The following is a 17,293-nucleotide window of genomic DNA, read 5'->3' as shown; positions in this document are numbered from 1 at the left end:
CCCTAACCCTGTTATCCTAAGACTTCCTAAGGTAAGACAAGAAGGAACCACCTGTACACCCCCTCAAGTAACACCAAAGTGATCCTTAAGACGACCAACCATAGTCTTACCTCGTATGGAATCAAGTCACGCTCTTGGATAAACATGTTCTAAACATTCATTAATACGGACTTCATGTAAGTACCCTTATCCAATAGTACTTATAGGTAACACTAAGTACAATGTGAAAGTATCATCCCATACTACCACTCCCACTTAGTGCTCCTAAGGATTCACTTGGATTGAGCACTTTAAAATAACTTAACTAAAATTACAGTGAATGATGTAAAACATTAAAGTGAACTAAAGAGACTATAAAGATAGTGAACTTCCAAGGTATTTCAAATGAGGAAGTGAGATCATTTCCGTAGAAGTTTCCTAACCGAGGTTATCCTAATACTCTCAGAGGTATGACGTGAAGGAAACATCTAAGCACATCCTTCAAAACACACCAAGGAGATAAATAGGACTACTCACCAAGAGCTTACCCCACTCGGGAGAACATGTCACAACTCAATCACACGACATTAGAAGAACACCCAATGGCACACCAAAAACATCCCTTTCAGAATGCCTACTTAGTGCAATGAGTAGTTGGCGTCCCATACCACCACCTACCCTTAGTAGTACACTATTTTAGAAGGTTTGTAACCAAGAATTTCCTTTCGGAAGGACCTACTTAGTGCAATGGATATATAGCACCCCATACCACCACCTACCCTAAGTAGTACGCTCTTTTAGAAGACTTCGTTCAATCAATTCTTTTGTGGACGTTAGCTTAACAGACATAGACCATGAGAGCAAGACATGGAATTCCGATATTAACCCATATCGAATGAGAGATTCTCACTTTCCTAGAGTAAGGTCATACTTTTTAGCTTTTACATGGCTTTCCTAATAGCTATGCCTTTGCGGACATATGTTAAGAGATAAGGATATTGTACTTAAGTAACTCATTCTCTACTAACGAGGAGTACTCATCTCACGAGGTACATTGGGATACAACATCTCAACTCACTGAGTGTAACCACCTCTTCTTCATATCCTCTCGGTGCTACACATAACCTCACGATTTCTAAGCATTCTTCACTATAGATTAAGCATAACAAGTACCACATCTCAAATAACGAACGACATTCATCCTCCGACCTATCTTTGAAATATCTTAGGATGTAGTGTGGTGGCTACTAAACACTTCATCTCAAATCACGAAAAGTGTCCACCTCAAAATTTATCTATTTATTCAACTTAGCTTCATACATTTATTTAAGTGTGTGTGTACTTGTGAGAAAATCTTGCATATAAGCACCATTTCATTAATATTAACTTCTATACATGCTTTAGTACTTTATTCATCAAACCACATACCTTTGATGCTTCACATAATCATATACATTGTTTAGGCATAATCTAAGTCAATAAAGTAATTCCAGATTCATAATACGCAATAAAAGAACCATCTTTTTTATCACTTCATTTCACATATTAGGTATTCAAAGCCACACTAACAATCTATACAAAGTATAATCAAATTTATCAAGTAAACACCGCCACCAAGAAGGTGGACCATACCAATCAAGAGCAATTCATAGTAAAAACCATACAATATAAGCAACTCACTATGTAACCAAGCCATCACAACCTATAACCAATTTCTCAATGCTTCCTCACAACAAGGCCCTTAGGGAAGTAGGTAAATCAAAATAAAAAAACCAGAAACCAAAGTTCATACCCTACACAAACATATCAATTTAACCAATTACTTATGTTAAGAGTTAAAACTATGCATAATAATGATTTCATGAGGGTTTTGAAATTGAAATAATTAATTCATGCTAGATGAAACACACTTGAATCATTAACACTTTAACAAGAAGACTTACGCTTAAAATCAAAGATAGAAGAGAGTAGGGTTGTAAACACTTTTTGAAATCTTTTTGAAATGATTACTTGAATGGAAGATGGTTCAAGGATGGATAAAATACCTCAATGATAAGGAAACCCACTCATATTTGGTGAATAAACCCGTACAAACTAGCCCTTCTTGCCCTCCTTGTGTCTTTAGCTCCAATTGTGACTTTGAGAGAGTTTTCTTTAGAGAGGGAGTTTTAATATTTTGTGTGAGGGGTCTTGTCTAGGTTTAGGACTTAAAACTAATCTAATATAACTTAAACACATTAAAAATATCATCCTAGGATCCTAAAATACTTGGGGTGAATTTACACAAAATACCCCAAGTTGGCAGTAGGCGAGACATCTTTTGCAGGACCCAATCGACGCCTCTCAATGATGGATCATCGATGCGTCGACATCCCATTGATTAGAGCTCGTGCTTTGGGTATGAAACTCCCAAAACTGCAGGCCTTCATTTCAAAAATTTGGACAAGGTCGACGAGCTATCGCCTGGTCTACTGGCCGTCAACTGGCTCATCGATTGCGATAGAGTTGGGGTCCTCTTCTAGGGCCCCTCATAGGTCCTAGCTGGAGTATTACCCAATTAAGACCCAAAGCATAGTATTATAGGTCATAGGAACATCCCACATAAATTTTGATTAATACAAACACGTGAAACTGACTCCAACACCTAAATATGCAAGAACACTTTGTAAGCCACACCTTCAAAACGTCATAGACGTTCTTGGATGTTTGACCTCCAAATTTAAAAAAACTTCACACATTGACAAAAATTACTAATGTAACTCATTTTAACACAAAAATTAGATCAAGAAACACTCACGAGGCTCTAGTTCACCTTATTTCATTTTAGGGTGTTACAATGAGATCATATTGACCAATGTACATACACCCCACTCTACATGTATTCTTACAAGTAGTATAGTTCATTATGTCTAAATGAAAGGTATTTCTCATATTCACTAGTCTCTACGACTATTCATGTTAAGATTATGTGTATGAAAGTATGATATACATTTTCTTAACTAGGATGAATTGATAGGTGTACTAGTACGGGCAAGGGTATGAGACCTTGCCTATGCTTTCACATGTGTTCCATGATACAATAGTTTCTAGTTTTTGTTTCTATGTGCATGAATATGAATGTATGAGCATGTGTGGCTTTTAAGGTTTTTATGCGAAAGGAGTACTCTCATATATGTATAAACAGACACATGAATTATTATCTAGTCGATAGAGGAGCCTTAAAAGGTGTGCACAAGTGTATCATAAACTAGATAGTGCTAATACATATTCAATGTCCATGTTTAAGGATTACTCACATGAATTAGTGTGATCAACTCTAATCTATGACCTATGAGATAAACATATGAGGGGATGACTCTCCTAAGCCGATATTGTATAAAGTAATGAAATAATGGTTTTTCAATAAAGGGAACTTAGCTTAACAATGAGTGAACATATAGATTTGGGGTTAGCACTTTCCCAAGGAGGGAAGGTAGGGTCCACTAGAGGTCCTCACGGGGAAGGATTGCCTCATGACCCAGGCAAAGGGTGTAGGTAGATGTTTTGATGATGCCCCCAAGTTCAATACTATGCTTGCCACATAAGATCTATCAATGTTATATCAATTAAAATACTACCATGTGTTAATGTTCTACCTTAGCTGGGTAAGAACACCTTCAATTGGTTTAAGGCTCTACAACACCAAATTCCATGTTTAGCACCCATGGTCTTAGTGTCAGTTAATTCTATAGTTTCCCTAATGTAAAATGGACAATGTAAGTAAATGACTAAGACCCTAACTAGCATGACTTAAGGGAGGAAAAAAAAAACATAGGATAGGTGGAAGTAATGAACTAATCTAGACATTGCATAAGTAGCTCCCTAGGAAGTTCTAGGAAGCTATTCTAATGTGTATGATTATGATTATGTCTTTATGCATGGCATGGTGGTATTTTTCTATTTGTCTTGAATATGTGCATGGTATGAGTCTATGTGATGTGTTCTTATCCCTATATGCATAATGTTGGTGTTGATGACTATATGATAAAGGTCGTGCCTAGCTTGGATAAAGTTGCCTTGAATTGTTATGTTGATGTATCAGGTGTCAAGGTTTGTGGTCTCACGAAGGGTTTACTAAATATCCGTGAGGTTATGGGGCTTCACATGTGTTTTTCACTAATACACTATGATTGAGGTCATGAGTAAAGTCTTATAATGATTTATATGAAGCAAAGTGAGTGTATGTGCAAATGGATGTAACTTACTGTAAAGCCAATGAAGTCTTGAGTCAAATGGGTCTATCAAGTGCTATACTTATATGATGATATGTGATGACTTGTGTAGTTCATATGTATGCTTTCTTTGTGGCTTAAGGTGATGCATTGCACCAAGTATCACTAGAGGTTTACATGGGAGGTTAATGAATAAAAGAAAAGAATGCTCAAAGTAAAGCAAATGAGCTCGCTATAAAGTGACCTAAAAAATGACTTAAATTCTATACGTGATTTTCTATGATATTGACCTTTGGATATTTCAATATGAAGTATCTAAATGATATAAAAGCAATTGTCTAATGGTTTTATGAAGATTTACTCAAAAAGCAATGAAGTATGTTTTAAAAAAAGAGTCCCTTTTAAATGCATGCTTGCCATACTTAGTGCATTCTTGTAGTAATCCCATTCTTCTCCACTTTTTACACAAAGTGTAGGTTATGGATGCTTAATGGATGTCTTAAATGGTGAGGATCTTTATAGATGATTCCCTAGTTCAACGAAAGGAATCCTTATCAAGGATCTCCTACTGATGTTTACTGTAAAGTTTTATAAGATGTATAATTATGATTATGTGGTGTGGGTGTGTCCCTAATGTACTCCAATGTTGTTGAGTCTAAGATAGAAAAAAGACTTATATTCTAAGTATGTAATATTATATTTTATAAATATATGAAGTAATCTTTTAGCATATGATCTGCTGAGAAAGTTTTTAATTTTCCGCTAAATTTACTATTATAACACAGTGAATGATAAGTACGAGCTTGTAAAAGACCTTTAAGAGGTCAAGTACGCCATGTTACTTCTAGGGGATGCTCCCCAGATGTGACAGTAAGAGACTTTCTGTATTTGATTGGTTAAATGGACTATTGATTTGAGTTGTATGATTGGAATCGTGGTATGTTGACCTAACCTTCTCTATATTTTTTATTAAAGGTCTTGACTCATGATGAAGGTTTGTATGGTCCACTTATGGTGGCGGCGCTTAGGTGCTATACTTCTGAATAATGTGGTCTCATCATCATTACTTTATGAATTGAAAAAAATGTGGCCTTGTCGGCATTACATTATGAATTATGATATTGTCTAATTTTAATTTGATTGTATGAGTATTGTGAAGGTATATATGGTTTATGCGTATATGTGAAGTCAAAGCATGTGTTCTCTAAGGGATGATATGTGATCATGATAGGCCATAGTGATGCCTTATATGTTTATACTTGATGTTAGAGAGTAATTTTTCCTAGTTGTCTATATGAATATTATAATGAGTTATGTTGATGATTATATAGGAGTCTGTATGCTTAGTTGACCCTGTATTCTACTTGAATTATATGGTACATGGGATAAGATGATAATAAAGTGTGTCTTTTTTTGGTAGACCTATGTCCCTTACGTCATATATGAAGAATGTGAATATGAATCCTTGACTTAGTAGGCTAAAGAACCTTTGTTATTAAAGTTTATGTATGCTTGGGATATGATCTTGAATCTAGTTAAGAATGTCACTTATGTGGAACCTTTTAGAAAGAAGGTTATGATATCCTTGAAGTTGAATATCGTAATGGTATTCTTCTTGTGTGAATTGTGGACGCATGGATGGTTTGGTAGAACGGCATGTAATCATCTTTAGGAAGGTCATTGAGCTATACTCTTAACAATTGTAGGTAACCCTAGTGTACCCTCCTTCGTAAGGTGTATTATAATTTGGTTATGACTAAGATATGATACCTATTCATATGCTCCTTTATTGAATTAATATATGAGAACTAAGGCAACACCAAGTGAATAGACTTGGAGAGTAGATATACTTGAGATGGAGACTAGAGTAAGAAGAAACCCTGTCTATTCCTTAACCATGTTCCTACATTGGATGTTTCCTAGTTCTACCCTTGACAAGTAGAACACCCTCCATTGGAGTAGGGTAGACTCCGTATTCCTTGCCTAGCTAGTATTTTTTATGTCTGCTTATGCTTATTCTCATCATGTGGGAAACATTCTAGTGTAGGAGATGTTTCTACAACGTTTAGGTAGTTGAATGGGACATTATCTAGACATGGCACGAATATAATTTGAAGATGCTAGGATGTAGGTTCCCTAGGACTTTTTAAAGAACTTTCTGTGAAGTTTTTATTTGATGAAATATCTCTTAACTGTCTTGATTAATATTGTTTACTTAAGTTAAATAAGGTTGAATCGAATAACCCCTATCTAGGAAAGATTCGAGTGTTGCTAAAGTATGCTTGAAGAGGGTGTATGGGAGGTCTCTTCATGTCTTACTCAAGTGAAATTTAGAGTAAACTTAGGTGGTGAGTAAAATGTTAAAAAGGGAATAATCTTATCTTAGGTAGTCTTAATGATTTTTTAGGTATACTTGTAAAGGGTGTATGGGCGGTCTCTTCTTGTCTTACTTAAGTAAGTCTTAGGATAACCTTTAGTAGGAGGTTTATATCCTCATATGTGTTGTTAATTCTATATTGTGGATTACTTGGAATGTCTTAGATTTGAAGTTTATGTTGAAAGTGGTTCTTATGCTTATTTTGTGAAGTTTCCTCAAAAGAACATATTTTATACATATATCCTTTTAGCATGGTTGTATTGCATATCACCTACTTAGTACATTCAAAAAGCTAATTCAATATGTTGTTTTTATCTATAAAGGGGTAGGTGGAAAGTGAGATGATTCTCTTGGAAGCTAGGAATGGCATTCTCCTAAGCAAGTCTTCGTATGTCCTCACATGATTCAAAAATATGGATGTGTTTAGCTCTTTGTTTCAAAAAACGTAGTAATTGACTTTAGTATTTCTATTTTGTTTACGTATGGGCTATGACACAAGATATTCAAATGTCTAAGATGGTCACAAAGAGACATAGCATTTCCTATGTTTTCTATGAAATAGATTTGAACTTGTTGTGAAAAAATTTAATTCCACACTACTTGTCATATATATATGCGATGAATGATGTCTAAGGGATTGTATAAGACCTCCAGAGGTCAAATATGTCGTGTGGCAACTTGAGTTTACAATTTCTTCTAGGCTATACCCTAGGGTCATGAATTTTTTTTTCCAGAATATAAGGTAATAAAGTAGTCTTTACGAATCCAAAGTCTCATTAAAGCCACGTCTAGTAGACTTTTGTTCATCGGTGTGAGTCACGACACATCTATGAGTTATAGGATATAGGATAATAGTGTTTCCCTTCATCATTACTCTTTTTTCATCCCATAGAGTTGAGGCTATAAGTGTCTTTTCGTAATCTATTAGCTTGTGTTCATAGGATATGAATACGAGAAGGACACCCGCAAAGAGAGTTTATGAGGAAGCGATTTACGGAGTTCCTCCCCCAGGTTTTTAGCTTCCTCAAGGTGAGGAAGTCCCTATAATGGGTCAAGGGAATAAGTTTCCGGTTTTTCCCGGACATGACTAATGGCGAGATTAGAGAGGATCTCTTAACCCTTGACTGAGCAATGACAGATCAACTGAATAGATATGTTGAGCCTAGGATGAATGATCTTGAGAGTACCATTAACTTTAGATTGTGGGACTTTATGACAATGAATCATCGCATTTTTCATTGTTCTAATGTTGGAGAAGATCCCCAAAAGTTTCTTCATTGTGTGTACAAGGCATTTAGTGCCATGGGGTGACTTTTAGGGAGAAGGTGGAGTTGCATTTGTACCAACTAGCGAATGTTTATCAGGTGGGGTACACACAACGGAAAGATAATAGGTCGGTTGAGTCGGGTTCCATAGAGTGGGAAGAATTTAATGTGGCTTTCTAGAAAAAGTATTTTCTGTATTAGAAGAGGGAGGTGATGTTTTATTATTTAATAAACCTTAGGCAAGGTGACATGATTTATGAAGAGTATAAGTTTAAGTTTGTCTTGTTGCTTAGGCACTACACAATTTTAGGTCTACAATCACACTAATTTTGTACTACGCTTGTAAATATTTTCTAAAGTAATTTAGGGAACGCTTTTAAAGCGTAGCATAAGTTTATAATATTTAGCGTTAAAAATATTGGAAATACATAAAAAAGTTTACTCTTTAATGTTATAATCTACACTATAAAAGTGTTCTTACAATAAAATATAATTGACAACACCTATTTACATATATGGTCACACTTCTGAAAGGTCCTATTTTTATAATTTTAAAGATAACACTTTATAAGTGTTGCCTTAAAATTTTTCACTAAAGTATTAGATTACCTTCAATATTTTTAACTCTCCCTCCAATTTTTAGTGGCAACAAAATATACATTAATAAATCATAAAATTAAATTAAAATTTTCAGCTTTCCTCTTTGACTTCACTTTCCTCTTTCACACTTCCCTCTTTCACTGAAGAACAAAAGAGATGATGAACTAGCTGATGAAGAGAATTTAAGAGAGCTGAATAACGGATTTCTTCTCCAATATAGATTTGTGAGACAAACACATTGAAGAGTTGAAGTCATCAAAGAACTAAGCAGAAAAGTTGAAGAGTTGAAGTCATCGGAGAACTGATAGTTCAAGTGTTCTTCTGCCATAACGATTTCTTGAAGAGTAAGGACAATTAACTTTTCCGATGCCTATTTAGTCAAGTGTAAGTAGTAAAACAATCTTCTTGTTAGATGAAGTGGTTGTTTCTTTGTTTTGTGTTAAGAAGGAATTCAATACTTTGGGGTTGTTGGCAAGATGATGAAATGAAGCTAATTAGTCTCTCCGTCATGCTTTTCTGCCCAATATCTCAGTGAAGAACACAATTTCAGAGTAATTTTGTTGGAATATGGTTAATCATGTAAGAAATTCTATTTTGAAAGTCTAAATTCTAGATTTAGGGTTTGGATATTAGCTTCATCAGTTTATTTTTGAGTGTGTAGCTCGTATATTAGCTGTCATATATAAACCTATTTTTTACTGTTGGGGGTTAAAAATAAGATGGGTTTTGTTTGAGGAAAAACATTTAATGAAGCTGAAGAAAATGGTTTAAAATATATGTAGAAACACATTCAAAGCAAGGAGAGTTAAGTGTTGATATGAGTATCACATTTTCTAATTTTTTTTGCAGATCAGTTTTCCCAAGCTCTGTTCGTGAGTCTGAGATTATGTAAAGAATTCTCATCTATCATTAGTGTTCATGTTTCACAGTGAAAATTGCTTCTCTCCCCGTCCCTTTCTAGTTCATTTCCCGAAGAAAGGTAATATTGTTTTCCTCATAGTACTCTTTTCACCTCTTCTTCTATTTTAAGCTAGAGTGATATTGTGACTGTTTGAAAGCATTTATGATGATTTTGTTTCTTTTTATTTGTTTTATCTTTGAGTTGATATTGATTCAATATGCGATTTGTGTTTGATAAATAGTTACTTTCGCGAGTCTGATGAATATAACTTTAATCATTCAAGAATTTTTGTTCATTGTTGTTAACCGCCTACTTGCATTCAAAGTTCTATTTTATTTTTTATCTTCCTGATCTACCTCTTGGAATGTCCCTTAGCTTTTGTTACAGTCTAGCATTTGATGTCTTATTCGTCAATTTTTCGCATCAGGTTGAGAGAATGAACTAAAATATTAATATTTCGGGTTGAGGTGTCATAGTTTATTGCAGTCATGAGTACATAGATTGTGTTTGTTGTTGATCGCTTTGATAATTTAATTGGCTGTTGTGAGAGTGTATTTCGATGGGTAAGACTTCATTTCCTTCTCCAGGTTTCATCTACCTTATCATCCAGTCTTCCCCTGCAAGTTCATTTTCTATGGCTCATCTTTTGTCTCTTAATATATTGCTTTTTAGAAGTTCTGCCATATTGTTGCTCGGGAGTAAGTTTTTCATCCATTGCCTTCACATGATTTAACTCTTCCAGACGAGGATTATTTAAAAAATGACAAATTTTGGGATGTTCTTTAGCTTTTCTGAAATAGTCGTTCTCGGATCTATGAAAAATATTTCTTATTTAAGAATCTCTTGCTAAAAACATAACAACAACATTAAATACCATTACTCTTATACCTAGTGTTGGGTCTACTAGAACTACCATACATTCTTATAAATTCTTCACAAATCAAAGTTAAAAACATTACCAAAAACAACACAAAACCAGTAGATTGAAAGACAAAGCCTTCTTCCCTTCAATGAACAACAAAAAGAGTACATTGAGCATCTATAATAAAAGGTACTATAGATTATCGCCAATTCTTCTATATTCATCGCTAGGCTGGATGTAATTTAAAATAAAATATGGCAGTGTTACTATATTCTATAACCAATTTCACTATATTCACAGCTAGGTCGGGTTTAATTTATAACCAATTTCCCTATATTCACTGCTAGCTTGGGTTTATATCATCATGAGTGAATGTTAGTTTAGTATGTAATAGTTAATCTTATTTAATTGAGCAAATCCATTAATAATTAAAGATGCCACGTTACATTTCCGGTGAATATTTTATAAAATCTAGTAAGAGTTAATTTTAGTGATAGTTGGAGTAAAGTAGAATGATTTTTGTTTGTTAAAAAAAATCATTTATTAAAAGAACATAAACTTGGATAACCATCTTCAAAATTCTATGAAGGAATGCAAATCAGTCCAAGCTCATGATAAGTTTAATTAATTAAAGAGACTAAAATTGCTATCTTGGAATCACATGAAAAATATACAATTGTTGGATTATATGTATTAGATTATTAAAATAAAATGTTAAGTGAATATGTTAGTGGGTATAAATTGTGGTACAAGACGACTATTCATGTAATGTATATTAACTTAACGGCGTTAATTTTTTTTCAATCAAATAAGCTAAAACGTTACCATAAAGTATGTTTATAGTATTTTTGTACAAAAAATTAAAAACGTATTAGTTAGGTGAATGGATTTTTAAAATAACTCATTTTGGTCAAAAAATTAGTTCTAAAGGATCCTAACTAAAATGGCAATTTGATAAACTATCAAGCGGGAAGCTGTAGTAACAACTGCCACCTAAATCGAAAGGATGTGTAGAAGTTTTTTCTTCATTAAGTTAAAGCTTTCACTTTAGTTATTTTGTTCTCTTCAATGCAAACATGTGAAACTGTTTTTATTAGAATGAGAACTACAACAAATCGATAGAGATGGAGTGGGGGAACTAGTGATCCATACATACCTTCCATCTTTCAAATGGACATGACTGAAGCTTCAAGTTTTAGGGCTCATGTCGCTTCAACAAATGGTACATATCGATGCATCGCCCAAATCTTGTATTTTTCCCCTTGGTGATTTTTTAATTATTATTCTGTACAATGTATATATTTCCCAGGGAAGTCTAGTGTATTCCCCCTTCCCATTGGATGGATCAATATCTAAATCCTCTGCCTCTTTAAGGTTGTGAGTGACGTCGATATCCAACATTACAGTTATGCAAAGCAGGCATGTGATGACCTTGGGTGATTAGCAGTTCCTAGTCCATGTTTAAAAACTACTAGTGGATTTCTTTGAGCAAGAGTAGTTATCTGTACACAATAGCAATTCCAAAATATCAATCATTCTCAATCTTATTCTTAAACTCTTCCTCGTGTATTGTGTGGATTTTCGTCCTCAAACAAGAGGCTTATTCAAGCTTGAACGACCTTCTTCCAAATTGACAATAGGATTATTTTACATTGATGATTGATGCAATTGTTCAACAACCAAAAATTTGACAATGCTATTACAAAAAAGTTATAGCATGGTGAAATACTTCTTTTTGAGCCTTCTATGAATTTCGTCAATGAAACACTTCATAAAGAAAAGAACAAACACACCACAGTCATAATCATTTCTTTGTTGTTTGACTTGTTACTAGAACATTTTAAGCAAAGTGGAACGTGCAGACACAGTCACATTATATGTAGACAACTTTGCTTCAATACGTTTCATAAATTTCTCAAATGAAATATCCAAAACTGAGTCTATGTTTTAGACACGCTATCCAGATCATTATAAGTTTTATCAGGATATCATAAGTTTCAAATTAAAGAATACCTAACTAATATTTTCATCAATTCTTCGTGGAAGATTATCCAATATTTTGTCTGCAATAGGAAGAGATGACTCTTCTCTTTTTCATAAGAATTTCCATTCTTTTACCAAAATAATGCATGTTTGAAGTACTGTCCTCACTAAGTCTTATATTGTATTCTTGAAGAATTTTCAGCTTCGAACCTTGTTCTCTAAAACTGTTGTCAAAACCACATTTTAGGTGTGGGTTCAGATGAATCTAATAGCCTTTGCTAGGACTTTATTCTTATTAGGAAATTGAAGATATGTAAAAAAAAATTAGTTTGGAATCCAATTACCAAGAAAAGTTATGGGCTCAGTGAGTATGAAATTGGGGAGGAAGTGGGTTGAGGTCAAATTTGGGTATACTTTTTATGCTATTGTTAAGAAAGTGTGGTGTAGGGTTAGAAAGTTTTTGGTCGACGGCGTATTGAATTACCTACAAAAATAAATGTTGAATTACTTGGTGGGAAATATTGGTCAATTTTATGAGTCCACTTTCTTTCATTTATGTTATGTTAGGTTTTTAGATTTGTTTACTCTGTTTGTCATGCACACCATTAGATTTATGAGCCCATATTCTGCAGTAGATTATCTTTTTTATTTTCTACTAATATTTATTTTATATTTAGATGGAGTTGAACACTTTGTGGTTGTTGAAATTAAATAAACTACAACTTAGGACTAAAAGTTCAAAGTACAGGAAGAAAGTGTTAAAGATCATGAACGTCAAAGTGAGTCCTATGCATATTAAGTAGCCAAGATACATTGAATTACTACTCAGAAGCATTTGAAATAGGAATTATATATCGTGTAAATAGTGCATTCGACTTATTTATTCCCCTTCTATTCGTTAATTCCTTGTTTTAACTTTCATTGAACCTCTTTAAGGTTAAATTTTAGCATCGCAAATTTTTCTGTGTCGTGAATTTTGTAAATTCATGTGTTCAGGACATGTCATTGTTTGGTAGTTTGTGTAGGAGTAACTATTTCAAACGGTGTTGCATGTGCCTCATGATTTTTCCCGAGTTTTGTAGCCAAATTTTGAAAATTTCTTTATGGAGCTGGCTCTGCAATTTAAATCTAATTTTGTGTTTTTCCTGTCAATTATATTGGTGTTACACTAGGATGAATAGGATCTGTTTTGCTGACTTTTTAGACTAGGGGGATGTGTTATCCAAAAATACCGGAGATTTCAAAAAAGGAATTAAGGTAGGTGTTGGGATTACAATTCCCACCATAATTGCCATGTTGGGCTTGAGTCATTTTTCCCTTCTCATTGCATTGCCTCTGTTTAGTTTATTTGGGCAGATCATTGTTCCTCTCTTTCTCTGCGAAATCATTCAAACTAAGAGACTTTTTTCCTTAAGTGTAAAAAGTATAATTGCCATCACTACATGAAAATTTACCATTATAACAAAATCTAGATTTAGTAGACTTACCTTTTGTAGTGCCTCCATTATTTTAATCATTGCCTTCTGGTTTTATGAATGATGCATGTTGCCCCTGCATTTGATCTATATTAATGGAATTAATTGAATTCACACCTTTATCAAAATCATTTTGTCCCTCCTTGGTAGTGATTATATCAAATGGGTTAACTATAAAGGAGAATTGAGAATTACTCTCCACATCAATGATCGACATAGTTGTGGGCTTTTTTGCATCATACTGATTTTTGTAGACTTGCACTGGTCTGTGATGAACATGTTTCGACCGCACTTCCATTTCTTGTTTAACAATTGTGTGAGCAAATTGTTTCAATCCATTAGAAGTTGCGTGTTATGTTCATGGGGACGTTATAGATTATTTTCATGGCTGGTATTGAGTTCTTTAAATTATGGTTGTTGGTAAAAGGTCGGTTGAGTCGGGTCCTATAGAGTAGGAAGAGTTTAAGGATGCTTTTCTAGGAAAGTAATTTACTCGTGAGGGGATGGAGGCAAAGGTAGAGGAGTTTATTTATCTCAAGCAAGGCAATATGAGTGTTGAGGAATACTCTTTGAAGTTCTTTAGGTTGTATGGATATGCCCCATACTTAGTGTCTAACCTTAGTGATGAGATGAGTCGGTTTGTGACTGGGGACGTTGACCTTGTGAAAGAAGAATGTTGTATGGACACACTACATGATGATATGAACCTAGCTATACTCATAGTTTATGCTCGATCAATTGAGAAGTCTAAATTTTGTAGGATTGCTAGAAACTTGAAGAAAAGTGGGTCCACTGATCAAAGTCAACCTAGGCTCAAGAAGAAGGTTTCACTCAAGATAATCCTAGGGGTGCTAAGGTAAAATTTGAGAAAGTAGGTGGTTCTCAAAATGGCAAGCCTACATGTGCTACATATGAAAACAGGCACTATGGGGAGTGCCTATTGGGTACACGGAGTTGCTTTGGATGTGGTAAAGATGGATACAAAGTGAGGGATTGTCCTACTAGATATGGTAAGCAAGTTGCTCAGAATATTCTGAAAGATGATGCTCGAAAGAAGAGGGTTTCTATGAACTCCGGACTAGAAGAGCAAAGCCAAATGAGGGGGATGATTATGATGGTAAGTTTCTGGATTTCCTAAGTGTTACGAGTTCCTTATAAGTGGGGAATTATGGTTAGTAGATGTATAAGATGGTCATAGTAGTATGTTGTATATGCATGGTGTTTAGGATTCTTCTTGGTATCAAATTTCATTGATTCCTTGCATTTGGCATTGCATGAAGTTATTATTATGTTGTAAAATATGTTTATATGATTTTATCTTTCATATTAGCATGATTCCATCATTAATTTCCTAGAAATTGCGTCTTTTTTAATATGTGGCATAGCTCAATGTAAAACTGCTAGTTCACTGTAAGATTTTTTTTTAAATTGACTAATTAATTCTTTAGTTGAAAAATGTTGTAATGTTTATTGAAATGATGTATATTAGTATTATAATGAATATAAAAGTATCTTTTGATATTTGTAATGAAGGAGTTGAGTCTTATTGCATAATTAGTTGTAGATTTGTTTCTATCTTTTTATTGTGTTGTGAGTCTCTTGATTATGTGAAATTTAAGTTCCTTATTGATGTTTGTATTGTATACTGTGTTATGTGGTATGGTTATGATGTTCTAGTTGATTCTCTATTCTTAGAAGTGTTCAGAGAGTGGCAAGTGTCATTCGAGGACAAATGTTGTCCAAGTGGGGATGATTGTAATACCTCGAAACTGACTTAGGTGAAGCCAGAGCCTAATATGTTTTTCATGAGGTTAGAAGGTCCTAAAAATGCTTTATAATATCTTATTCAGGAAGTGTCTAAAGGTATAGGTTTATTGGAAGTCAATTCTCAAAGGACTATCACGACCCGAAAGCACCCCCTAGAAGTTAGGGAGAACCATTGGGTCATGATTGAGCGTACTTTATCCTTTGGCGTCTTGTACAATCCCTTTAACTATGGTTCATGACATACGACATCAAAAGTATTGCGAAATTTAAACTTTTCACGAATAATTTAATAAAGGAAACATTTTTCATAAAATACTAAAGAAGTATCATCGTCACAGGCATATCTTAAAGACACGACATATATAACATAGGTACACGACCCTTTACATTTGAATAAATACATAATAAGAACTTATACAAAACTAAAAGAATTAAGAACTATGCCCTCAAATATGTGAATACATACTTTGTGTTGAGAGAATAAGGTCCCAAGCTTTGCCTTCTAGACTTCAACCTTGCTTCTAGAACCTATACTTATAGAGTATAGAAAAGTATGGGGTTAGTACAAAATAATGTACTAAGTATGGCACATGCAAAACATGAAAAAATGGGCATTTTAGTATAAACACATTTCCATGTCAATTAAGTAAAACACTCAAGAGTATAAATGTGAAACAAATAACCATCATTATAACGTAGAGAAGAATTTCCATATTTTTAACAAAAAAGGGACGCTTTACAGTGAAGTTACAAAAATATTACAGTAAGTTTATTTTGACTATTACGGCGAACTATCATATTCTAAAGGAGTGAACTTCCAACGCCAAGAAAAGAGGAAGTAAACTTTTTTATATAGGAGTTTCCCCATCTAAGGATTATCCAAAGACTCCCCAAGGTAAGAGATGAAGGAAGTGCCCATATGCATCCTTCAATACACACCTAAGTGATCCTCAAGAATACCCCTTTTCGGCTTACTCACCTCGGGAGAACAAGCTCCCCTCAATGGCATGACATTAGAAGAACTCGCAAATAACACACCAAGACTTCCCTTTCGGAATTCCTACTTAGTGCAATGAGTAGATAGAGTCCCACACAACAACCTACTCTAAGTAGTACACTCTTTTAGAAGGCTTGCCACCAAGACTCCCCTTTCGGAAGGTCTACTTAGTGTAATGGATAGTTAGTGTCCCATTCCACTACCCACCCTAAGTAGTACGTTCTTTTAGGAAACTTTGTTCATTCAATTCACATAAGGATCACCAAAATTCCACTTCATGAATGCCTACCCAGTGAAATATATAAATAGTGTCCCATTCCACTACGTATCCTAAGTAGTAAACTCTTTTAGGAACTTAGCATTTTTATTACTTTTATGGGAGTTTAGCTTAACCGACATCGACCATGAGATAAAGACATTGAATCCCGATATTAACCCATATCGGATAAGGGATCCTCACTTGCCTAGGGGGAGGTGATAATCTTAGATTTTACATGGCTTACACAATAGCTACACCTAGGCGGGCTCATAGTTAAGCGATAAGGAGATTGATACTATGTAAATCATTCTCCACTAACGAGAAGTACTTGTTTCAGGAGGTACATTAGAATACATCATCTCAACTCACGAAGTGTAACCACCTATTCTTCATATCCTCTCGGTGCTAGGAATAACTTCCAGAAATTCTCAAAATTATATACTATAGGTTAAGGATAATTACTGAACACCAACTTAACTCACAAAGGGCATTCATCCTCCAACCTATCTTAGATATCTGTTAGAATGAAGTGGGGTTTGTACTAAACACTTCATCTCAACTCACGAAGAGTGTTCAACCCAAAACTTCTCTTTTTTGACAAAATTAGCTTCATTCAC

At 34.3% G+C, this 17,293-nt stretch overlaps 1 long non-coding RNA gene across 3 annotated transcripts; it reads left to right on the top strand.

Annotated features, from left to right (window-relative positions):
- The first annotated feature begins 8,496 nt into the window (after positions 1 to 8,496).
- Positions 8,497 to 15,228, top strand: LOC107005695. 3 transcript variants are annotated; one of them, XR_001454921.2, is made up of 4 exons: positions 8,497 to 8,776; positions 8,880 to 9,011; positions 9,282 to 9,411; positions 11,293 to 14,405. It is a non-coding gene; the product is annotated as an uncharacterized LOC107005695 (long non-coding RNA). The 3 variants fall into 3 exon arrangements; XR_001454923.2 differs by lacking the exon at positions 11,293 to 14,405 and adding an exon at positions 14,414 to 15,228 and having other exon boundaries at positions 8,498 to 8,776; XR_003575400.1 differs by lacking the exons at positions 8,880 to 9,011; positions 11,293 to 14,405 and adding an exon at positions 14,414 to 15,228 and having other exon boundaries at positions 8,503 to 8,776.
- Positions 15,229 to 17,293: the final 2,065 nt, after the last annotated feature.

The sequence above is a fragment of the Solanum pennellii genome, chromosome 12 (genome assembly GCF_001406875.1).
Source record: "Solanum pennellii chromosome 12, SPENNV200".
In the NCBI taxonomy this organism is placed as follows: Eukaryota; Viridiplantae; Streptophyta; class Magnoliopsida; order Solanales; family Solanaceae; genus Solanum; species Solanum pennellii.
This window is presented reverse-complemented; position numbering and strand designations above follow the sequence as displayed.